The sequence below is a fragment of the Saimiri boliviensis genome, chromosome X (genome assembly GCF_048565385.1).
Source record: "Saimiri boliviensis isolate mSaiBol1 chromosome X, mSaiBol1.pri, whole genome shotgun sequence".
NCBI lineage: Eukaryota > Metazoa > Chordata > Mammalia > Primates > Cebidae > Saimiri > Saimiri boliviensis.
In genome coordinates, this window is record NC_133470.1 from 57,246,193 (window position 1) to 57,273,289 (window position 27,097).

The following is a 27,097-nucleotide window of genomic DNA, read 5'->3' on the forward strand; positions in this document are numbered from 1 at the left end:
TGGTTTGATATCACATTTCAGCTCCACCTTTGCATCCTGAGAACAGCCGAACATTTCTGCAGGTTCGTCAACTTGAAAGACATTAAAACTTTCTGATTGCCACACGCATTTTCTTTCTTTTTTACTGGTCCAGTAAACAGCTGTGCCCTACTGTGAAAGAGTTTCCAAACAAAAATACTTGGAGCAGCAGTTTAGCAAAATATGCCTTCAGTGGCACTCAACAGATCAAGGATCCCCAAGCACAATCTGTAAGAAGTGTGTGAGAGAGTGTGTGTATGTGTATTTCAAGTTATTATTTGCATTGTGCAATTTTTTTTTTTTTTAATCTTGGGGATTCTGGCTGTGAGTCTGATGCACGACAATTATGGTTAAAAACATGTGCTTGGCCGGGCACTGTGGTTCATGCCTGTAATCCCATCACTCCGGGAGGCAGCGGCGGTGGATCACCTGAGGTCATGAGTCCGAGGCCAGCTTGGCCAACATGGTGAAACCCCGTTTCTACTAAAAATACAAAAGTCAGCCAGACATGGTGTCAGGTGCCTGTAGTCCCAGCTACTCAGGAGGCTGAGGCAGGAGAATCACTTGAACCTGGGAGGCAAAGGGTGCAGTGAGCCAACATTGCGCCATTGCACTCCAGCCTGGGTGACAGAGCAAGACTCTGTTTCAAAAAAAAAAAAAACCTCAACAAAAAAAAACAAAAAACATTTGCTTGGTCTATTGGTCTAAAGAAGATCATTAACATGTGAGACTATACAAGTTGCAACAGTGGATTGTTTTTATGTGTAGGTATTATTGTTAAATACAGGGACTGTTTTCAGGCACAGAATATGAATCACAGCTATGATTATGATAATAAAGCAAAGGACATCAGCTGTGATTATGATAATATAGCAAAGGTCTGCTCTCCTAGACCTACAAATATGTGGTGAGAAATCAGAACAAACTGGAGATGGGCCATTGACACGTGGACTCTGCCTAAGTGTGTTAGAAAAAGTTCTTTGACTCCAAGTCTTAAAATACTCACATAGAGTCAGCACTCACCTCATTCACACAATCACAGAGCTCCCTGGACACTGAAGTCCTAGAGGGAAAAGGTCTACCCTGGAGCAGGAACATCAAGGTTTGCTTGGGATAATAACAGGTGAGCTCAGAGCTGCGCCTGGGCCAGGGCCAGGGCCGGGCCCCGGCAGCACTACTGCTTGAGAGGAGCCACTTCACCTTTGTATCAGTTATTAAAAACAGAATTTGGATCCTCTGGTCAGGTTCTCCCAAATTCATTTTAGGGATCCATGGTCAACTGCTTGAGCTCTTTTTTGGCAACCCCCTGCCCGAAGTCACAGACAGGCTGTTCATCACCTTGTTTCCAAGGCTGAGGAACAGAAAATAGCCTCTGTTTAGAGCAGGTGGAAGTATACATTTATTTTTTACTGAGACTTATTCTGGGCCATATTTTACAAAATGCCTTGTTTCCTTTATTGTTTCTGGAAAGAAACGTTCTATTTATATCCTTTTAGTTTGAATATAGAATAGTTTCTTTCATTAGGACTTCTTTTGAAAAAATCTGAGTTTAATTCAAATGTATGCCAATACCTTCCAAAGTAAGGTAATATTGAGAGACAGTTGTTCTCATCAGATGGCTTAGAGAAATTTCTGGAATATTCACATTCAAAGATTCCTTATTAATGAATGTCTTTGACTTAAATCGAACCAAAAACTGCAACATTATTCTTTGTACATTTTCATTATAGTGTTAACAAGCTTAGTTGAAAGCTATTTGTTTACCTCGCCTTCTCAAAAAAAAAAAAAAAAAAAAAAAAAAAAAAGAAAGAAAGAAAGAAAGAAAGAAAAGAAACAATAAAGAAGCCAGTGAAAGCAAAGTGGAATAAAGGAGAGAGTATTAAAAATGATGAGATCAAAAGAAGTAACAGGGTATTGGTGGGAGGGGCGGGGGCGATTACATAGGGCTTTTGGGCTATTGGAAGGTCTTTTGCTGTTACTTTAAATGAGATGAAAAACTACTGGTGACTTTTAAACAAAGGATGCTCTGCTCTGACCTCACATGAATACAGAAGAACAGTGTAACTGCTTTGGAGACAACAGTAAAAGGGTAAAAGAGACACATAAAAGGTCTATTGCAATAACATGGAACAAAAATGGCTGTGGTTTAAATTTTAGTAAAACTGGTGGAGGTTACTAGAAGTAATCAGACTATGTATATAACTTGAAATAAGAGCCTACAGAATTTGTTGATAGATTAGATGTCAGAAATCATACATGACTAAAGATTTTAGTCTCAGAGAGTAAAAGAAACTGAAATGGAGAAGCTTATAGAGTACGTTTGGAGGGAAAAATCAATAGTTCATTTTGGACATGTCTTTGTAACTGTCTAATAGACAGTTTGAAAATGTCTACTAGAAATTCAGTGAAGATGTCAAATAAGAAATTACATACATGAATCTGAAGGTCACGGGAGAGATATGAGCTGGAGAAATAAATCCGGAAGTCATTACTTCCTTTAACAAATATGTATTGAGTGTCATCCCTAAGTCAGGTGTTGTTCTGAAATCTGTGCTATCCAATAGGGCCACTACTAGCTATATATGGTATTTAAAATTTTAATTAAAATTAAATATTATTAAATACAAAGTTCCTTATTCTAACTAGACATATTTCAAAAGGACATAGCCACATGTGCCTAGTGCCTCCCAATATTGGACAGAATATATAAATAAGGAGCATTTCCATCAGCACAAAAAGTTCTCTAGACTGTGCGATGCTGGGTTCTATAGGCCAAGATAAAATACATATATATATATATATATATATATATATATATATACACACACACACATATACATGTACATATACACAGACATATATAAAACGAAGAAACAAAGGCAACTGTAACAAGTCATAATTTTAGTAGTAAAAATGGCAGTGTTTAAGATTGTAGATGCTAGCGTCAAAATATCTCAATTCAAATTCTGGATCTAGTTTTTGAAATTTACTTAAATTTTATGTCTTATTTTCTTCATCTGTAAAATGGAATAATAAAACCTAACTCATACACATGATGTGAGGTTTAAATAAGCAAAAATTTATCTAGTGCTTATTATAAACCATGGCATATAGTAAGTGCTGTATCAGTGGTATGTTTTTGTGTTGTGATTAAACCACAGTGACAAATTTGCTGGTTATAGTATTTTGAGTAAGAAATTAGATGGACAAGTAAATATGAGTAAAAATATTTCTGCTGTATGTAAAGTTCTTGAATACTATATCTACTATGAATATGAGGAAGCATATATGGGAGGAGTGACACAATATGAGGCAGGATGGGCCAAGATGTTAGCATTTGGCAGGACCAACTCTGCCAATTTACGTTTTATTGGCCAAACATAACAGCAATCTTTCATACAGTGAATGGTTATAGGTAATATTAAATGAGCCTGTATCAATAAAAACATGAGTTAAATCATAGGAAAGGAAATACAAGGGACTAATTTATGAAGAGCATTTTATGTGTCCGCTTTGGCAACACATACATAAAGAGCATGTTAGAATCTGAATTTGCATTTGTTTACCTGGGTAAGCCTGGGTAAAGACATGCTGGGCTTGTGGCCCATCTGCCAACTCTAGTCAACAATATGGGGACCTTAGAAGATATAGATTAATAAATCTACATCTATCTCTATCCCCATATATATAATAAACATTAATAAATTTAATTGTTTTTCTAAAAACCTAAAAAATAATGACTCTATCTCAAAATCAAGCATCTCTGGCCCAACCTGACACTGATGGATAAAATATATTAGCCAAGAGAAAAATGAAATCATCAGAGAGGGCTGAGAAAGTCGCTTGGGCTCTGACTAAAGGTTCTTTGAAGTCAGACCTTCCTAAGCACATTCCATGTAAACTATTCCATGAGCTAAACCTGCTACTGGTTTGACTAAGACTAGAACTGACATCTTGTAAAGGTTTACCTTAACTATATATTGTTTGGCTAGCTGTGCCTGTGTCTATATATATATATGTGTATATATGAATGAAATAGTTGAGCATTAGAAAACTTTAATAATCAGGATTCTGTATTCTTTAATTCCCTGGTGTCACATCTGTAGAAGTTATATTGATATTTTTATTAAATTAGATATGATATGAGTAACATTTTATAAATGACCTAATCTGTTCTTCCCTGTGCACAGGCTTACCACCTCTCAAGTGCAGTATAGAAAGGTATACTTTTCCATAAATGCCTTCTATGCCAGATCTAAGGAGGAGACATACACACACAAAAAAACTATTTTTTTTCACAGAGAAACTATTAAACTTGACAAAAATGATGTCCAGCTTATCATGGGCCACCTAATTTTGAAAGTATCTATCTCATATTGATTAAAATACCAAGACCCTTGGCCAGATCCCAAGGACAGATCATATAAAAACATGAGATTGGTGAGCATGTCCACACAGCCCCCTAGGCATGCTGCTGATTGATTCACTGCCTCTTTGTTGGTATCTGGCTGATAGCCTCAACTCTCCATAGATGTTTTAAGAGGAAACCAGTATAAGTTACATGATCTTCACATCACTCAGTTGGAAGAGAGGTTGTAAGAGGAATATCATTTAGCTTTGACTTTGAAAATGCATGTGATGTGTATCTATAGGCACATACACATGTACATTTCAAGGAAGAGGGGTACAGAAACAAAGAGCCAATGTGATAGATGACTGTCCTAACAAGAAATCGAGATGGACACTAAATCCTGTTTATAAAATCATAGTGCTATGAAAAACATAAAAGAGCTGAACAATACAAGTTGATATATTGTATGAATATATGGGCTGCTACATATGGCCACACAGACTACTCATTGTACAGCACCATAACAAGCATCATTCAAAAGCCTACAAGATAAACAGTGACCCCTGGAGTAGAACAATATGGCAGCCCTGGCTATACCATACGAGACAATGGAGAAATAAAAATATAGTACCATAATAATTAATGTGCACTGAATGCCTACTCAAAGACAGACACTGTTCAAAATGCTCTACACACATTGAATGTGGTTATTCCTCACAACAGTACTATTAATTACATGCTACTATGATCCACAATCTACAAATAAGGAGAAATGCATTGAGCTTGAAATGACTTTCCCAAGGTCATACAGCTACTAAGTTGTGGAGCTGATATAGTCTGACTATAGAGCCCATGTAGTTCGAAACTATGTTGTAAATACAACAAAACAAACAAATGAAAAGTAACCAGGAACTTACCTGGCTTATCTGTAAAATTAAAACTGAATACCACCTCTAAAGTATTTTTGCCAAAAAGTTAAACCTACAACTGATTAAGCCTCTAGATCAAAATACCAATGTATAGGAAAAACAGTGACCAGACTATATTTGGTAACAGAATCAGGAGAATGTAGGGAAATTCTACAGAATAAACCACCCAGTTATTCCCACAAATAAATGAAAAGAAAAACAAAAGTGAGGGGAGCTATAGATTATAAGAGGTTCAAGACTTAACAAAATGCAATGTGTGGACCTTATTTGGATCCTGATTCAAACAATCAAACTGTAAAACAAAACAAATCACTGAAAAATTTTAAGTGTAATGATATTAAGGAATTATTTTTGCTTTTTAGTGTGAAAATGGTATTATGGCTATATTTTTTTTAAAGAGGCACATCTTTTAGATATGACATCTGAAATCCACTTCAAAGTAATCCAAGAAAGTGGATGGGAGTAGAGCTAGCACAAGATTGATTATTTGTTGATAACTGTTGGAGCAAGATGATGAACAAGAGGCTCTTCATATTGTCCTCTTCCATATACATTTTAGATTGTACATAATAAAAAGTTATTTTAAAAAAATACTAGAGTTAGAGAAACTGGTAACTATAGTTGCTTCCTGGGATGGCAATGGGGTGGCTAGGAGCCAGGGGTCAAAAGTAGACTTTCTTTTTACTGTTTACCTTTTGCAATTTTTAAATTTTGTGCCAAGTACATTTATAACCAATATAAAATTAATTAAATTTACTAAACAAACGCAAACTTCACTGCCGGCAAGGTCCTACCAAGAGAGTGCATGTTGGCTGCCTGTAGTCCATCGGGGAGTTGGTTATAGATTCCAGCAGAGAACGCTAAGAAAATAGATAGGGGACTAAGAAATCTCGAACCCAGACACCAACCTCTTAAGAATAATTGAATATAAGAAATGAAATAACTGCTTCACCGTAGGCTTGAGCAAGTGCCAGTTGACACACATTCCCAGTGGAATATTCCCTGGAGCTGTATCAAATCATCACTGAGTAAAGAGGGAAACTAAACCCTACAGCAACTCCATTTAGACTTGCTATATATAATTCGTTGGGAAGTTTGACAAAAACAGATGCAACCTATTGGATCTAGACAGTATGAAGAAAACATCTGAGAAGTAAAGGATGAAGGCATGGAGGAGGTAAACCACCTTCAAGTAGTCAACCCAAACTGTTACTACACCCATACAGCGTTACTGGATACAGAGTCCTAAATGATCACACAGAATGGCTCCTTCCTTATGTAAGACAGAAAGATTAAGAAATCTTGACACCACAGGAACAACAGAATGATCTGGCCTATGATTGGGCCATTTTATAATGCTAATGGTTAACACTATTTTAGAAGAGTCTATAAACAGAAAAGCAAAGACCATGTATGATTTTCCTCATCTTTCTCTCTAGCACTTACCACATTTCTTAGCACACAGTAAATATCCAATAAAGATTTAACTGAAAGACTCAAGAGAGGCCAGCATAACCAGAACCACTTGCAGGCCAGCATGAAGCAACCTGGTGAGGGTGATATGAAACTGCTGGGCTTCCAGCTAAACCCCACCCTCAAGCCTGGAACCTCAGCCGTAAGTGAAAACAGCTGACCCTGAAGGGCTGGGCTCCTGGCTAAACCTCACCCTCAAGCCTGGAACCTTAGCCATAAGTGAAAACAGCTGACCCCATTTTTCCATCCAAATAATTGCCTTTTTGGCCTACCCCGCCCCCTATCCTGTGCCCATGAAAACCAGATCAGCTGGCAGGAAAAAAAAAAAAAAAAGAGCAATACAAGTGGCTGATGCAAGCAGTTGGGGATGCAAGCTGCTGAGCCTCCGGGATACATTCGGCTGAGCAGCAAAGACTACGGATAGATGCAGCTAACTTCAGATAGTGAGGCTTCAGGGAAGATTACCTTCTTCCTGCACAATCACCTTTCCAATTCCCCATCCCGCTAAAAGTCACTTCTGTCGCCCAATAAATCCTCTGCATACGCTACCCTTCAAATAGTTTGTATGACCTGATTCTTCCTAGACACCAAACAAGAACTTCGGTGTCAAAAAGGGCAGTTGCAGGATCCTGTCACCCTTACCCATTACTGAGCTGTTAACACTTAGCCATCCATGGACTGCAGTCTGGGTGAAATGAGCCACTCCAGTTTCTGCCCACGAAGGGGGTCAAGGTCAAGGGAACAAATCCCATCTCAAGGGCAGTGAAGAAGAGAAGGACTACATGCAAAGAAAACTTCCGTGTGTGAAGGTTACCAGTCAGACTTTGTAAACTTTCTTAAGCCTTGGCTACTTCAAATCTAAGATGCCTTTAATTGTAAGTCCCATCATTATCATTTGTAATATTAAGGAAAAAATTCGCCAATTATACTGTGAAGCGTAAGATGAATCCGAATTTAAGAGATGTCGAAATGTGGAAAAGTGTGCCTTACAATCAGTGAAATGTGATGTTTATGTCCACTTGGGCAGGCTCTTCCCCACTAGGTCTATAGTACCTTGGCCACAAGATATAAACTTTAAGTTATTTTAAGAAGTTTCATAAATCACAGGATATTTAAGATATAGTACAAATCTTTTTAAATCTTTAAGTTTGGTAAAGAACAATGAAGTTATATGATGCCATAAAAATACAATTTTTAGAGTTGCAAGGATATTTAAGATATAGTACAAATCATTTTAAATCTTTAAGTTTGGTAAAGAACAATGAAGTTATATGATGCCATAAAAATACAATTTTTAGAGTTGCAAGGATTGTTTGATTTTAATAAAGTATAAATTATATTTCAAAAGAGAGAAAGTAAACGAGAGAGAAACAGAGAGAAAAAGGTCAGAAACTGGATGCCCCAAAAGGAACCAGAAGTACACTCTGGCCAGGAAAGAAAGAGCCAAAAGAGGGAGAGAAGATATAAGATGGTAACAGTTTAATAGCAGAAATGATGGTGATGCTGATTAAGAAAGAAAGAAAGAAAGAAAGAAAGAAAGAAAGAAAGAAAGAAACCAGAGAGGCAAGAGCCAAGATGGGAAGAGTCACAAATGACAGGGAGTTGTCCCTGTGTCTGGACAGTCCTGCAAATGATATTCACCACTGGGGCCCCTGGAAAACAGGCTTCAAGTCCCACCATCATCACTTGCCCTTAATTTTCCCATAGTTTCTCAAATGTTGATTAAACATCTACTCAGATAACTGAAACCTAGCAGTGCCTAGCCTATGTTTTAGATGCAATTAACAAAGGACACAAGCAATAATATTCCAGTCCATATGACCCTGGGAAATTCTTGTAAGAGCATGCTCACGTAGGTGTTATATAAATGTAAAAGACAAAGAATAATTCAAAGTCTTAAAGAACATACATAGTGTAGTATAGGAGACAGACTAAAAATAAAATATTACAATATAGTGAGATAGGGACAAATATGCAATTACTAATTAAAAGCAGTAAGATCTTTTTCACAGCTGGTATTATGTTGGTAAAGGACAGATATTCTATTAGTAAACAGCATCATTAATGTGGAAGCTTATGAAATAAAATCTTCAGATAACATCAAATGTCAAATGTCTGCTTCAGATAACATCAAATGTCTTTCATTGTGACAAAGAACCAGTTATTGAGGAATAAAATTATGTGAAAAATATGGATCTGGCAATCACTCTAAATAGGACTCCTCAGATAACATCTATTATTTTACACATTTCCCTATTCTCAGCTTTTGTTTGACTTAACCTGCAGGATGTTGACATACGTGATTAGGGATTATTTGTGACAATATTGAGAATATCTCAGACATGGCGTGTGTGAAAGGTTTGCTAGGATAGGTTATGCACAGCACTAGAATTGTGGCTATGCTTTATTTTATTTAATGAAAATCTATGATCAAATTCAATCTATAAATAATAAGTGGTCAAATGGAAATTACATAGCTTAAAAAACCTGGATGAGAGTTAGGTGCTACTACTGGTATATATTCTCTTGCAAGGATCTTTCTGTCAAGTCTGGTTGAAATTGCTCAGTTTCTACAAATTTGAGTTCATGATTAGTGGCCTCTTAGCTTTTCTTTTAAGACTCCTATAGAACAAGGTTTTCATTTGACTTCCTTTGTCCTGGATTCACACTTGAAAACCTCTTTTACTAAAGAAACACGGGCTCTTCAGGACGATTTTGGAAGCCCCAAAAGTACTTCAGATAACAAAAAACATGCATTAATGCTCTTTGGAGTCATGCACCATCTCTGACAGGTAACCTGACTGCAGGAAGAAACTACCCAATGTCAGGCCTCAGTACAAACGTTTTAAAAAACATGTTGTTGTTTAATTATTTACTAAATATAAAACCAACAGCCTCCATACAGGGTAAGGAGGTCAGAAAAGAGATTTTCCAATTAGTTACAGAGAGAAGCTCCCTAGAAGTTTGAAGCTGTGCTTGGTAGTGAAGGCATTAGAGTTGAAGTTGTCTAGGAGAGGAAAAATGGTTTTATGTTTTTGACACCAAGAGACAACAAAATAAAATCAGATTTCTTTGGGAAACTGGTACCTTGATGATGACAAAGGCCCATCCACAGCTGTTAATGGGGCTGAGGAAACAGTGACTACTAGAACCGATAACATGACTCACTATGCCTAGACTGCTTATACAATGTGGTTTTTATGCTGAATACCTGCATTCCTTCTGGGGGTCTAGCATTTTCGCATGTGCTGGACAGAGGCTGCCTTCATAACTAGCCCCCAGTAAACCTTTGCCAATTAATAATTTAATAATATCCCCTGGTAGACAACACTTGATATGTGCTGTCACAAGCAATACTGGAGGAATTTTGTACATCCCAAGTGACTCCACTGAAGGATTCCTGGAAGCCTGTGTCTGGTTTCCTCTGAACATCACTTTATGTGCCTTTTACCATTGCTAATTTTGCTTTGTACCTTTTGATCATAATAAATCACAGCCATGAGTAACAATATATCTTGTGACTCACAACTTGTGAGTTCTTTTAACAAATTACCAAACCTGGAGGTGATCCTAAAGACCCTCGATGCATTTGGGAAAGGCATTTCAGGACTTGTTCAGGAAAAACTACAACTTTCTTTTCATTTCTTTTTTTGAAATGGAGTCTTGTTCTGTCACCCAGGCTTGAGAGCAGTGGCATGATCACAGCTCACTGCCACTTTGACCTCCTGGTTAACCCTCCCACCTCAGCCTCTCCAAGGAGCTGGAAGCCTCCCAAGTACAAGAGAACGCCACCACACCTGGTTAATTTTTGGTTTTGGGTTTGTTTGTTTTGGTAGAGAATGGGTTTGCGTGTTCCCCAGTCTGGTCTCAAACTGCTGGGCTCAAGCGATCTCGCCTTAGCCTCCCAAGTGCTGGGATTATAGGCATCAGCCACTATTCCCGGCCACAGTTTTCTTTTTAATCTTTTGGTAACTCAACTGACTAGGCCAGATTGTACCATAAAGGGTAGCAGTGATAGAAAGTGAAGGACTAAAAACAACACTGAAATGACAATAACATTGATAATAAGAAGTATAAAGAAGGTTTGCATAGTCACTCAAACAAGTTTCAATGAGAAAAAGGAACACAGTTGGAATTCAGACATTAACATTTATGAAAAGAAGTAAAAAGAAAACACTGAGAACTCAGAAATCAAATTATATTAATGTAAGAAGTAAAAACTTAGGGAACACAGGGTGAAACTTCAAGTTAATAAATCATAAACTCAGAATTTTAAAAGTTTCCCTCTGCCACTGCAGTATCTAAAGCTGCCTTTGGAATAACACCACATCTCACCAGAAATCATGTAAAATTATATCCTCTGAGAAGAATAATGGCATTCTTTCATTTATTACCACAAGTTTATTGAGTAGCTATTCTGTGCCAAGCCCTGTTTCAAGGTGCTAAGGATACAGAAGTAAACAAAACAAAACCTCTGCCCTTCATAGAGCTCGATATATGGATCATTTCATGACTCGTAACTAAATGAGTTTGGGGTCAACCGAAAAGTATGCCATCCTTGATTTTGGCACAGGAAAAACAATAATTGTTGAATATCATATTATTAGAAATGGACAATGCTGTGCAGGTTTTCTAGGACAGTATTGAGGAAAGTCTTCCATGATGAGCAGAGGTGGCAAATTGGATTATGAAATAATTAGATCTAATAAGAACAAGCTGAAACTGTATAAAACTCCAAGAAACCTCAGAGGGAACAGAAAGATACTATGAGGAATGCTAGATAACAAGATCATAAAAAGTAATTATAATATGTGTACATTGTCAAGAAGTTATGCATGATTTTGTAAACAGAAATAAAGAAATAATATAGGTTGATGAAAACCAGCTTACATCTTGGTTAACATTCATATCACCTATCACAAACTGTTATTGCATTGAAAACTTCCAAATATAAGGGTAGTAGATTCCAAATTGTTGACATACTCATCATTCCCTACAAAGCTGATATCATTAGAATGCTTGCATGAATGAACAGCAGAGGTTGTTCAAAATGATGGCATCTGGGTCAAGTTAAGGGTGCAGACATGTTTTGATTGGCTTGCATACTAATGTTTTTATCTGTAAAATATTTGAAATATAAAGGCAAAAAGGTGGGAGGAAGCAAACACCCATGGACTAATAATATCTTAATCTAATGCCATATTTCCATCAGATCCTTTTTATAAAGAAATTAAATATTGTAATCAAGTTGGCCCTCTCCAGACCCACATCCTTCCCTCTCCAGAGATAACCACTATCATAAATTCAATCTTTATCATTCAAATACATGCATATACCCATAAACACATTGTTTGGCATGTCTTTACATTTAATCCAAATGGTAATAAAATGTATGAATCCTTCTACAGCTTACTTTGTTTAGTCAAATTATGTTTCTGCTACTTATACATGTTTGATATATCTTATTTTAGTTCAGGGGTTGGCAAATTTACCACTACTGGGCCAAAATAGGCTTTTACCTGTTTTTGTAAATATTACTGGAACATACCATTTTCATTAGCTTTTTGTCTATGGCTGCTTCTATATTACAACTGCAGAACTGAGTACTTGAAGCAGAGACCATATGGACCTCAAGTCTAAACTATTTACTATCTGAACTTCTACAGAAAAAAAAAAAATTGTCAACTCCTTTAATAGTTTATTCATTATATTTGCTGGGTAGTAGTTCATGGATTGAATTTACAACATGCTAATGGACAGCTATATTTCTTCCATTTTTCCACTTTTGTCATTTTTGAATGCCATTCTTCCATTTTTGCCATAAAACGTAATAGCAAAACCAGCAATTACTTATGCACCAAACTAAAAAAAAAAACCCTTACTTCTGGGAAAATTTTCGTGTCTCTATATGACATGGAATTTTAAAATCAGAATTGACTTCTAACATTGAAAACTTAGTTTTCATACAAATATCTGGATTCCAAAAGTTTCTTGAAAAATCAGAAGCTTTGGCAGCATAAAGCCCACATGATAGTAAGGCTAGTCTGTGAAAATTGAGACATGGCTGCCCTCTTTAGGCAGAATATATGCTCTACAGATAAAAAATCAATTGTTTAACATGACCTGTGGACTGCTTTCTTGTAATCAAGGATCTCTAAAGAATTTGCTATGTAAGCTCCTATGTTTTTGACTTGAGCACCATCTTTCAGTAAGGGGAATGAAGGTTTCCTGAGAGATCTGTTATCTCCAGTTCTGACAAAGGAAGAAGAAAGGCTTAGTGCTATGGACTGTGGCTTGAATGGGGAAGTGAGAGTTTAAATGACATTGCTAGAAGACACTAGGACTGGGTTATGGGAAAGAAGAACGCAGAACATTAATCAAAAATGCCAGTGATGGAAGGAAGATGATGATAGGCAATGAGATTAAGAAAAGTGAGCACGGAACAAGAAAAAAACCCACAAAGGATGTTAAAGAGATACGACAGAATGATAACGCCATCAAAAAAGAAGAGTTAGCAATAAACTTATATACAATCCCAAAGCTAGTCTGTTCCCCTTGCTAGTATCAGGGTTGTTTATGCCAACACTGTACAGAATGCTCTTTATGAAATTGGAATTTTTATTTTCCAGCCTACCTGTGTTATCATGTCTCCTCAGGGCTGCCAGTGGATACCAAATGGATACTAACTTCACCTTTTGAAACCGATTTAGTGAAACCTGTTATCCCCAAAGACCTGCTCTGAGAAGGGCTTTCCAGCAGCTGAGAGCTCAAATGGTAACAAGCAGAATATGAGGAGGAAAATGAAAATAAAATTGAACAAGCTGAGATGTTAAGCCCATAATGAAAATGAGGAAAATGGGCAAGTTTATTATGATGTGAGTTATATGAACTGGACATTTCAAAGTAGCTGTAAAGAGCACATTATTATTGGGAAGTAATCATTGTAACTGTCAAGAATTCACATATCAATGACAATAACAATAACAAAGGGCTAAACAAAATCATGACAGATATGTTCAGATATCCAGGGCCCACATCCCACTACACAAAGTAAGCATAATACCTTGGGCCCAGGATACTGTCAGAGGCTCTGTAATGTTTTAATTTCTTTTAAAATCAGAAGAAAATATGAACACAGGCACCCTGTAAAATATTCATCTCTATAGCAATATAGACATAAAATAGAATTTTTAATATTTTCATGGAAATTTTTAGTATTTTTGAAAGATATTGTAATATCTTTTATTTAGCACAATTTTTTATGCCCCACAAAACAAAAGTACCTATTGCCCGTGAAAGCCATAATTTGGCCCAGCAGATACCTTGTCAGAATTCCCAAATTCAGAAATGTCATTATGAAGAGTAACAAAGCCATACCTGAGATATGTATTTCAAGGACTCTGCAAGACTCATTCCAATAAACGACTCCTTGTTCCTATAACTTTCATAATTCAACCAGCCAAATGAAAAATTACCACATACACTGACCTTTCCAAAGCCCTTGCAAAAATTGAAAATAACAATTATGACATCCTTGAGTGGAAGGCTCTGATTAATTTGAAGCAAACCAATTTGTGAGAGCTTTTACCAAATTTTAGCTAACAAGCATTAAATTAACCTCCATGGTAGACATGAAGCTACTGATCTAAAGTGTCAAAATTTTCCATGACTATACCCTGTCTTCTTCAGTTGTGAAGGAGAAATAAGTAGACGAACAAGAACACATCAGCAAAGAAGATACACAAATGGCCAAAAGCACATGAAAAGATGCTTGACATTAATCTGCAGGGCAATGCAAAACAAAACCACAAATAGATACTGCTTTACACATATAAGGATGGCTATAATCAAAACACTAGAAAATTAGAAGTGCTGGTGAGGATATGGAAAAACGGATCCACATACATTGCTGTTGGGAATGTAAAATGGTTCAGCTGCAATGAAAAACAGTTTCATGGTTCCTCAAAACTTAAATATGAAATTGCCATATGATACTATAATTCTACTCCTAGTCATATACCAAAAAAATTGAAAACAGAGACTCAAACAAGTACATTGACATTCATGTCCATAGCAGCACTATTCATAAGAACTAGAAAGTAGAAACAACTCAAATATTCATCCATGGATGAATGGATAAAGAAAACATGGGATATACAAACAATGGAATATTATTAACTATGACAAAGCATGAAAAACTGAACATGCTACAATATGGATAAAACTCATAAACATTATGCTCAGTAAAAGAAGCCTAACATAAAATATCACATATTACACAATCCCATGTATATAGAACCATCTAGACATGAGTGGGGGATCCAGAATAGGAAAATTTACAAAAAGAGAAATAAGACTAGTGGTTATCAGACTAGGAAAAAAACAGGAATGGGGAGAAAATGCTTAGCAGAAATGGAGTTTCTTTTTAGGTTGAGGAAAAAGTTTTAGCATTAGATAGAGGTGGTAGCTGTACAACACTCTAGGGATATGAAGTGCCATTGAACTTCTACTTGAAAATAGTTCATATGTGAATTCCATTTCAATTAAAAAAAGAATGTCACACTGAAATTTGTAAGAATCAGTCTGTACAGTTATCTTGAAGAAGGGTACATAATGTACGGTTGAGTGGGAAAAACTGGAACATAATAATAAGTTATGAGCACAAATCTGACCTATCATTATTTTAATATTAAAATTCAACAGCAAAAGGTTTTGCAATCATGAAGAAGATATTAACAGTTAAACCTACATCTGAGTATCTGAGAACATGAACTGGCATTGTTTACTCAAGACTAAAGTGGATGAAAAGGTAATAGATTGATGAGTACACTTAGATTTGCCAAGTGTTGACTAATGCAATGGATTAGCAAATATAATTAAGCAAGTAGAGTCGGGAAAGTAAAAAGATTCTAGGACTTTGAAGGAATAGCTGTGAAACTGTAACTTTTAAAAGGCATTTCATCTAAATTACCTCCCAAAGAGGCAAGACCAGAAGAAATTAAGTAACTCAGAAAAATCTCTACAGAAGAGTAGCTACATATTTGTCAGTAGAGTTTTATGATAAAAAAAAAAAAAAGAGTCTGAAATTAGAATTCTAGGTCCATTATTATTATAACAGTTCTTATTTGTGAATTCACATTGGTAGAACTTATACTAAAATATACATGTCTCTATCTCTCTTTGTGTATGTATAATTTATTTAGTGGAAGAATAGAAAGCACATGAAAGTACATATTTAAGTAAGGAACTAGATTGAGTAGCCAAAAATGCAGGACTATGACACCACCTAGGGGAAAAAAAATGTCAGTAAATAGCACACGGTGTAGCAGTGGCTTCAGAAACTGCCTAGAGGCCAGAGGTCGGCAATCTTTTTCTGTATAGGGTGACATATACACTTTAGATTTTGCCTGCCATACAGTTTTTATCACAATTATTTGCCTCTACCATCATTGGGGGGAAAGTATCCATAGACAACAAGTAAAAGAATGGGTATGGCTATGTTTCAGTAAAACTTTCATAAAAACAGGCAGCAGATAATAGTTTGCCATTGCCTACTCGAGAGATCAGCTGGCTAGCAAGCATGCCTTTCCAGTCTTAGTAGGTATAAGTCAACTGAGGCTGAAAGACATGTTGAGACCCATCCTCCTACAAACTCTCATGAAAATAAAATGATGCTGAGCAAGGAAAGAACCTAAACTTCATAGACCGTAACATTGAACCTGTTATGATTCTATAAGCAGTTTTTATTCCATTCCGGGGTGAGGTGAACCCAACATCGACAAGTCCTGCACGGGGGCAGCTAGATGCTGCTAAAAAAGTCGCACAACAGGTAAGAATGATGTCACCATATACTCACAATCAGCAATCTCCCCTGGGCATTTAACAAATTCTAGCAAGTCTGTGTTCTCAGGTCAATTTACTCCTTCCCTCCCTTGAAACAGTTATTTCAAACTTCCTCCAATCTCCTAAAACCTGAAATCCCTGACATCTTTACTCCCTTGTATTAGTCTGTTCTTGAACTGCTATAAAGAACTACCTGAGACTGGGACATTTATAAAGAAAAGAGGTTTAATTGGCTCAGGGTTCCACAGGCTGTACAGGAAGCATGGCAGCATCTGCTTCTGGCGAGGCCTCAGGAAACTTACAATCATGGTGGAAGGAGAAGGGGAAGTAGGCATGTCTACATGGCCAGAGCAGGAGAAACAGGGGTGGGGTCAAGAAGTGCTACACACTTTAAAAACAATCAGATCTTGTGAGGACTTACTCACTATCATAAGAATAGCACTGAGTGGATGATGCTAACCCATTCATGAGAAACCACCCCCACAATCCAATCACCTTCCACCAGGATCCACCTCCAACACTGTAGATTACAATTCAGCATGACATTTGGGTGGGAACAAATATCCAAACCATATCATCCCTCTTAGCAAATAGCCTTACCATAAACTTCATAGAGAAGGCAGAAGCTACCATACAAACACTTCCTTCTCTTTTCCTTCCCAAACTAACAAAGCTTCTTGTGTTTACTAAAATCTCTCCACTTAACCTCCTGTTACAATGAGAGAGGAGGTCAAAGGCTCATCTCTCAATAAGTGCTCCACATCTCAGACTCTTTCTTCAGTGCCCTCAGAACCTTATCCTATCTTTTTATTCTTTTTTTTTTTTTTTGAGACAGATTGTAGTCCCGAGGCTGGAGTGCAGTGGCACAATCACAGCTCACTGCAGCCTCAACCTCCCCAGGCTCAGGTGATCTTCTCACCTTAGATTGTCAAGTAGGTGGGACCACAGGCATGTGCCACTATGCCTAGCTAATTTTTGTATTTTTTGTAGACACAAGGTTTCACTATGTTGTCCAGGCTGATATGGAACTCCTGGACTCAAGTGATCCACCAATCTTGGCCTCCCAAAGTGCTGGGATTACAGATACGAGCCACAGCACACAGCCTGACCTTATCCTATAGATTCCCTCTTAATACCTCTATCCACTTCTAATCTGCTAGCTCCTTATGGTCAGCAAATAAACCTGCTCATGTTGGCTTATTGAAGAATATACATGTATAGAGAGGAGGGGAGGCTATAAGTCAGACAATAGCTGTTAACAAAATGTTGTAAATTAGAAAGTAAATGGACAGGCCAGGGGCAGTGGCTCATGCCTGTAATCCCAGCACTTTGGGAGGCCAAGGTGGGCATATCATCTGAGGTCAGGAATTCAAGACCAGACTGGCCAAATGGCAAAACTCCATCTCTACTAAAAATACAAAAACCAGCCAGGTGAGGTGGCAGGTGCCAGTAGTCCCAGCTATTTGGGAGGCTGAGGTGGGAGAATCACCTGAACCTGGGAGGTGGAGGTTGCAGTGAGCCAAGATCATGCCAGTGCACTCCAGCCTGGGCCACAGAGCAAGACTCCATATGAAAGGAAAAAAAGAGAGGAGGGGAGAGGAGAGAAGGGAAGGGGAGGGGAAGGGAAGGGAGTGGGGGAGGGAAGGTTAGGGGAGGAGGGAAAGAAGGAGAGGAAGAGAGGAAGGAAGGAAGGAAGGAAGAAAGGAAGGAAGGAAGGAAGGATGGAAGGACAAATTATTAATAGCTTGTTGTTCTAGAAAAATCTCAAACCAACTTAAATATTTTGACATCAATAGTAAACAAGCTGTCTTCTGGCACCAAACCTCAGAAAGCCACACCCATTAGGATTACGTATGTAAGTGGGTAGTGTTTGGTAGAGCTGAAAATAGGAGAAATGACAAAATTCTGTAGAAGGAGCAGTTAGACCACCAGACACTCTCTCAAGCACTTCAAACAATATGACTGAATACTTTCTTTTATCTGTAATTGTGGTAAGTATGAGGCAGAGAGTGTGACCAGCCCTCAGTGAAAACCCTGAACACTGACTGTCTAATGGGCTTCCCTAGACAAAAACATTGCAGGTGTTGCTTTCTTTTTGTTACTGAAGTAAGAATGTGCTCTGTGTGACCCCTTGTGGAAGGGAGAGAGCATAGGAAGTTTGCACAAGGATTCCTCTACATGCCACCTGTGTCTTTTTCCCTTATGATTTGGCTATGTGTTCTCACATATGCCATTATAATAACCCTCAGCCACTAATACAAGTATATGCTGAGACCCCGTAAGTCCTTCTGGTAAATTTATGAGCCTGAGAGAGGTCTTGGGGATCTGTGACATAGTGGCCATACACTGTAGCCCTGGACTATTTTGCTTCTATTACCATTAAAGGATAATATTAATGTTTTTCACAATTATATGTATGTAGGTTATATATCTTTGATTTTCATTTCATAACATCAAAGGAGGAATTACCAAATATTTGTTATGAGAGAAGGACCTTATGTCTAAAAGGATTAAGAAACGCTGCTGTAGACAAAGAACAACATTGGCAGCAATTTTATTAACAATCATGAAAATAATAGCAGCTAATATTTGCAGAGAGCTTACCATATGCCAAACATTGCGCTAAGTGCTTTCTGTGAATTATTTCATATGTTCCTCACTACAACTATGACATGGGCACTACTTTTTTCCCCTTTCACCTGTGGAAAAAGAGAGGCTCAGACAGGAGAGCCAATTAGACTAGCAGCATAACTAGCAGATGGCAGGGACAAGGGTTTAAGGCAAGTATCTAGATTCCAGAACCCGCTTTCAAATATTCAGGCATGGTGTTGCCACCAAAAAAAACAGCAGAATCCAAATAAATGTATCGCCTAAGGACAGCTCATACTTTGTGAGAACTGATAAGCAAATATATTAATAAATTTTGCCAGTTAAAATTATATCAATTCTTCCTCCTCTCTCGGAATAATTGTCTGATATTTAATGTTTGATACAGAATTCAAATACCAGGATCTTAAACGTGAAGCCTAGCTTTTTAGATAGTGCACTTTAAAACTGGTCTACTATCATTCTTATTTTGAAGTCACAGTTCTCAGTCCTTCCTTTACAAAGGCAATGAAAATTCCCACAACTTTTCAGATTGTTGGGAAAGGTCAGAAGCCATAGCAATTTAGAAATGGTCAGGTCAATATTTCTATGGATTTCATATTTTCTGTGAAAGGTCAGAGGCTACAGGTACTTAAAAATTGTAATACTGTTATTCCTACAGTTTTATGGATTTCTAAGAAGGACTAAAGCATAGAAGAACATTAACAGGAACAATAGTACACACACCACACACACACACGCAAACGGAGTAGTACAGATTTTTTTAAGTCTATAAAAGGTGAAGTCCATGCCTACCAAGTTAAGCCATGTAGAAATTGGGGGTAGAGCCGGGCAACCAAAAGCATGCTACAGGTTGCAAAAGCACTGTTTTTATTAGATGAGCAAGATCAAGTAGAGAGAAAAAAACAGTTGCAAGTGAAACTGCAAAATTCTACCCATCCCACGAAAAGCAAATAAAATGAACAAGTTAAAGAAGAATGAGAATAAATTTAAAAACTCTTCTGAAGTTGTATATTAGAGAACACAAAGGTACAGATCACTACATAAATCAGGGGTTCTCTCATCTATAATTTTGGCACAAAAAAAAAAAGGAAAAAGAAAACTTTAAATCAGTGGCTCTCAGACTTCAACAGACATGATAGTAACTTGTATGCTCAGGCTACCTGATATGGTGAGGCTTTGTGTCCCCACCCAAATCTCATCTTGAATTGTAATCCCCGTAATCCTCACATGCCTAGAGGCAGAGCTAGTATGAGGTGATTGCATCATGGGGGCGGTTCCCCCATGCTGTTCTCCTGCCGCCATGTGAAGAAGGTCCTTGCTTCCCCTTTGCCTTCTGTCGTGATTGCAAATTTCCTGAGGCCACCTGAGCCATGTGGCTCTGTGAGTCAATTAAATGTTTTTCCTTTATAAATTACCCAGTTTCGGATAACACCTTTACGGCAGTGTAAAAACAGACTATTACACTACCCCTTCACAGATTTTGATTCTCAGATCTCAGGATGTATAACAAACATTCCAGATGATTCAGATACAGACTGCCCACCACCACATGTTGGACATATTCTCCTCTGTGTAGGCTGTGCTTCCGATATCTTACTAGACAACCCAATCTGATAAGCACGTTACAAAATGTGAAGATAAGGATAATGTAGAGAAAGAGTTTGGTTTCTCTACAGTAGGTTTCACAGCAATGGAAAAACAGATGGAATAACAGAGGTTATAGTATAGCAAGTACCAAATCTATTTTTTAAAGGAAAATACAAAGAATAAGAAGAAATTTCAACTAATAAGATAAAGCCATCTGAGTACCATACAGCAATTGAGTGACCTTATATGTCTAAAGTAGCAGTGGCATGTGAAAAAGAGAAAATGTGTCAATGTCATCAATATCTAAAAATTTCAGTTCAAAATATAACCATGGTATCAAGGAGGCCAGGATATTCATATATAATTAGGGGAAAGATACGCATTTTCCTACTTTATCAGAAATTCCTTAAAGAAAAATTAATTAATAGCATCCTTGCCTGAGACATTAAGAAAAAAAATCTTTTGGAAACCTAAATCAGAATCACTTGGGTTGCTTGTTTAAAATGCAGATTCTCATCTTAGTTCTGATGAATCAGAATCTCGGAGGGAAGAGGTTTAAAAAAAAAAAAAAAAAAAAAAACACTAACATCTCGAATTCTGGGTAATTTTTTTAAAAAAGATAAAAATAAATATTTAAAAAAACAGACACACATACACACACATATTGAAATAGGCAATTGAGAGGCTTTTAGTATATTCACAAACTGTCCAACTATAACCATAATTAATTACAGAAAATTTTCATCATGCAGAAAGAAAGCCCAAACCCTTCAGTAGTCAGTCCCCATTTCCCCTATTCCCCACCAACCTGGGCAACCGCTAATTGACTTTCTCTCTTGGTAGATTGGCCTATTATGGAAATTTCATATAAATGCACTCAAACAACATTTGGTCTTTTATCACCACCTTCTTCCATTTAGTATAATGTTTTCAAGGTGTATTGATGTTGTTACATGCATCAGTACTTCATGCCATTTTATTGCAACAACAATATGACATCGAAAAAATATACAAAATGTATCATACGTGAAAGAAGAAATGAAGAGACAACTAGATGCTTGTTTCCAAAATCAAGCAAAATTCAGGATGTAATTTCATTTGTAGACAAATCCTCATAATTGCACCCTTGTTTATTGACATCAAGTATAACCAAAAGGAGTTTCTATAAGGACCCAAGATGCTTACAATGCAAATAGTATGTAGGAAAAATGATGACAATACCAGCAATGCCAAAATTAACTCCATGAACAGAAATAAAAGGTAAAAAGTATGCCTTGAAAAATGCCATGGCAAGGCAGATGCCTTTTTGGAGTTGTGTTGTAAAGTAACCACATGCATGTTTCACTTCATATATATACTGGAGCTTCGCTCTGTTGCCTGGGCTGGAGTGCAGTCGAACAGTCTCAGCTTACTACAACCTCCACCTCCCAGGCCCAAGCGATTCTCCTCATTCAGCATCCTGAGTAGCTGGGATTACAGGCCCCCACCACCACAACTGGCTAATTTTTGTATTTTTAGTAGAGACAGAGTTTTACCATATTGGTCAGGTTGGTCTCGAACTCCTGACCTCAGGTGATCCATCCACCTCAGCCTCCCAAAGTGCTGGGATTACAGGCATGAGCCACTGCACCCAGCCCTAAAATTATATTAAATAAAATTTAAAATATATTTTCTCAGTTGCACTAGCTACCTTTCATATCCTCTATGATCACATGTAACTAGCATCTACCATATTGGATAACTCAGAAAACATTTCTGTCATCAAGGAAAGTTGTACTGGACAGTACTCCTCTGGAGATAGATAAAAGTGTTGTACCGTAACTCATTTACTCACTTCAAAAACATTTATGAAAAGTATACTATCCAATGGTATGTTGGATAAAGAAATTATGGTACAGATACACCACGAATACTATGCAGCCATAAAAAGAACAAAATCATGTCTTTTGTAGTAACATGGATGCAGCTGGAGGCCACAATTTTAAGCACACTAATGCAAGAACAGAAAATCAAACACCACATGTTCTCATTTAAAAGTGGAAGCATGTGGCACTGTTCACAAAAGCAAAGGCTTGGAACCAACCCAAATGCCCAACAATAGTAGACTGGATAAAGAAAATGTGGCACATATACACCATGGAATACTATGCAGCCATAAAAAAAGGATGAGTTCATGTCCTTTGCGGAAACACAGATAAAGCTGGAAACCATCATTCTCAGCAAACTAACACAAGAACAGAAAACCAAACACCGCATGTTCTCACTCATAAGTGGGAGTTGAATAGTGAGAACACATGGACACAGGGAAGAAAACATCACACATCAGGGCCTGTTGGGGGGTGGGGGGGCAAGGGGAGGGATATCATTAGGAGAAATAGCTAATGTAGATGACAGGCTGATGGATGCAGCAAACCACCGTGGCATGTGTGTAGCTATATAACACACCTGCTTGTTCTGCACATGTACCCCAGAGCTTGAAGTATAAATAAATAGATAAATAAGTGGAAGTGAAACACTGAGCACACCTGGACATAAACATGGGACCAATAGACACTGAAGACTATTACACAAGGGAAGAAAGGAGGGCGTGGGTTGAAAAACTATCTATGGGTACTACCTGGGTGCAACATACACATGTAACAAACCTGTCCATGCACCCCCTGATTCTAAAATAAAACTGGAAATTTAAATAAATAACAAAATAAAATTAAAAGTCTACTTTGTGCAAGGAACTTATCTACACACTAGGCATACCACAAAACACAAAACAGACGAAATTCATACCCCTATGAAGCTTAAGTACTAATGACGGCAAAGAGAGGATAAACAAATAAGTAAAATTTATGAAAAAGAATGTAGTAAGTATTGGTAAAATGAAAAAGGAGGGATCAAGACAAATAAAGAAATGCTATTTTCTATACAGTGGTATGGGAAAGTTTCTATAATAAGGTGAAGTTTATGTTGAGATCTGAAGAAAATGGAGAAAGAGCCTTGTGCAAAAGCAGTGTAGAAAGAGAAACTAGCCAGTACAAAGGCCTGAGGCAGGTACAGGCTGGATATGTTTTCAAAAACAGGTAGGTACTGTGGCTGCAGGGCAGTGACACATACCAGAGTATAAACAAAATGTAAGTAACTGTGTATCAAACACAGATGTTGGGGGAAACCCTGCTGTTGTTTGGAAAGTTTGGTTAGATTGATACTATAGCATACTTTTTGTATTTCAAATGTTTTTCCACTTTAGAAGAGATACCTATGCAATGGCAACATGAGGAACTCGCAGCAAAACAACCATAACTGGGGAAAATTATTTGCTTGAAAAATAACCATTTCGAGTCTATAGGAACTATCCTGATGGTATACAGCAAATGGAGAAAGATTTTTAGTAAAATCTATGAAATCTCAGTAAGAACAGCAAGAGTCTGTGGCATCTGAGCCACAACCTGCTCCCTCCCGCTTCCCCAGGTTTTGCTTATGCCTGGGGCAGCTAAAAACTGCCGGCATGCACTTTCCTTCTAGCACGTGATTGGAATTTTTCACCCTACCCTCAGCCCTAGGTTGCAAAAGCTCTATGGAGGCAAACACATTATAGAGGTCTGGAACTTCTTTACTCAATTCAGTGTCAAGTCTGAAGCTCTACCCTAGGAAAAGCAATCTGAGAATACTAGGCCCCAATCAGCCTTGCGCCAGCATTTACAAGGCAGAGGTTTCATGCAGGGAGGGGGAAGCCAAGAAGACTATGGGTTACTGTTTTCACCCAGTGCCCTCTTCTTAGAGTATGGATGCCATTCTGAGAGAAAGATCCACTGTCACCACTCACCTCCCAAAGCATTAGTGCAAATGTTCTGCACAGGGGGAGAGGAAGGCCATTAAAAAACAGGTCCAAGGTTCTCTAGAAGGGAACTGATTTTATTTAAAACAGTTTGAGCCTAAGGGAGTCCCTGAAAACAGTGTAGATTTTTGTGGTAAGCAATTATGAGGAGGTTAGTAGTTTAATGAACTCTTTAAGTCATAGGCCAGCCAGTTTAAAAGTGAGAAACAAAGAAACACATAGCTGAGAAGAGCCCACCTATGGCTGGAGCAAGCATAAAACACGAGCCTCGAAGACTACTCCTGCAAAGGGGTCCAAAATTAAATGTATCACTGTGCAGCAGATTATGTCCCCAGAAACTGTCAAAGTCAGTGTAGCAATCAGTCAACAATTACTCAGGGATAACAGCTGGGTATGATACAAATAAATGAAGAACATTAGAAATAGTAAATAGGTTTAAAAACAAGTTTTTTAAATTACATAGTTGCTCTCCATTCCTCTCTCAGGTTCAATTAAAGACAAAAGACTATCAAAAGTAACAATTGTAATAATGTGCCGTTGGATTCATACAACGTATTTAGATGTCATATGTGTAACAACAACACCAAAAAAGGAAGAAGAAATAGGAATCAAGGGAGTAGAGAAGGCATTTCTCTAACTCATGAAAATTTGACATCTGCAATAAATTCTGGTAAGTTCTCCTATAAACTGTTAAGTCCTAGAGCAACAATTAAGAAAATTAGTAAAATAAGAAAATGTCATTAAAGGATTAAAATGTTACAGCAAAAAACATCCACTTGATACAAAAGAAACCAGTAAGAGGAACAGAGGAACAGAAAAGATTATACATATAGAAGACAAAGAGAGACATAAGTGCAACCATGCCAATAATGACATTAAATGTTGATTAATTACATAAATTAATCAAAAGGCAGATATTTGCAGATTGGAAAATTAAAAAAAAAAACAAGGTTCAGTTGTATGCTTTCTACAGCAAACACGTGTTAGATTTAAACATACAATTATGTTAAATGTAAAAGAAGGGAGATATATATTATACAAATAGCAAGCACAAGAAAGCTGGAGAGGCAATACCAATATAAAAAAAAAAAAAAGGACTTCAAACCAAAAAATATTAGTGGAAACAGAGGAATTTTTCAATAATAATAATAAAGGTCAATCCATCAAGAAGACATAAAAAGTATAAATACACATACAACTAACAACAGAGCACCAAAGTACATTAAAGCAAAACTGACAGAACTGAAGGGAAAAATAAATAATTCCAATTGCAGGCTTCAATACCACACTTTAAATAATGGATAAAACAATTTGGCAGAAAATGAATAGGAAATAGAAAACATGAATAGGCCTATAAACCAAGTATACATAACAGATTGTCTATGGAGCATGCCACTCATAAAGAGCAGAACACATATTCTTCTCAAATACACATTGAACATATTCAGAATATACCATAAGCCAGGTCATAAACCAAGCATCAATAATTTTAAAGGACAGGAATAATACAAAGTATGTTCTCTTAGCACACGGAAAAAATTAGAAATCAATAACAAATTTTGAAAATTCGCAAATGTGAAAATTAAACAACATACTCCTAAAAACCCAACACATCAAAGAATATTACAATAAAAATTAGAAAATATTTTTCAGATGAATAGAGATGAAAATATAATATACCAATACTTCTGTGATACAGCTAAAAGCAGTGTGTTGAGGAAAATTTAAAGCTGTAAATTCCTATATTACAAAAGAAGTCCTAAAGCACTACAAAAACAGCACAGTAAACCTAACGGAAAGAAGAAGAAACAAAATAATAAAATTAATGAAATAGAGAATAGAAAAATAAACATAATTAATGAAATATGAAAAACATATGAAAATTCAACAAAATTGACAAATCTTTGGCTACAGTGACCAAGAAAAAAGAAAGAGGAGACTCAAATTAGTAAAATCAAGAAGAAAAAGAGAACATTACTACCAACCTTACAGAAATTAAAAAGATCACAAAGAGATACCAACTATATGACACCAAATTAGATAACCTAGATAATATGGACAAATTCCTAGAAAGATACAAGCGAATAAAACAGACTCTAAAAGAAATAGAAAATCTGAATAGGCCCACCGTGAGTAAAGAGATTAAATTACTAATTAAAAATGATTAATTTGGTGAATTCCACCAAAAACTTCAAGAATAATTAATACAAATCCTTCACAAACTTCCAAAAATTTAAAGGAAAAACACTTCCCAATTGATTCTATAAAGCCAATATTACCCTAATACCAAAACTAGAATATAACATGAACAGGCCATTCACAATGGAGGAAAGGTGAATGGATAATAAATTCGTTTAAAAATATTCCACTTCATTAATAATTAGAACCTCAATTAGATACCATGCAAAGGCAAAGATCAATTAAATACCACATAATATCCACCAGTAGAGCAAATGT

At 36.9% G+C, this 27,097-nt stretch overlaps 1 protein-coding gene across 4 annotated transcripts in view; it reads right to left on the reverse strand.

Moving 5' to 3' along the window:
* Window positions 1–27,097, reverse strand: part of OPHN1 (oligophrenin 1) — a 391,423-nt gene that overhangs the window by 101,331 nt on the left and 262,995 nt on the right. The gene's annotated exons all lie outside the window — the stretch shown is intronic.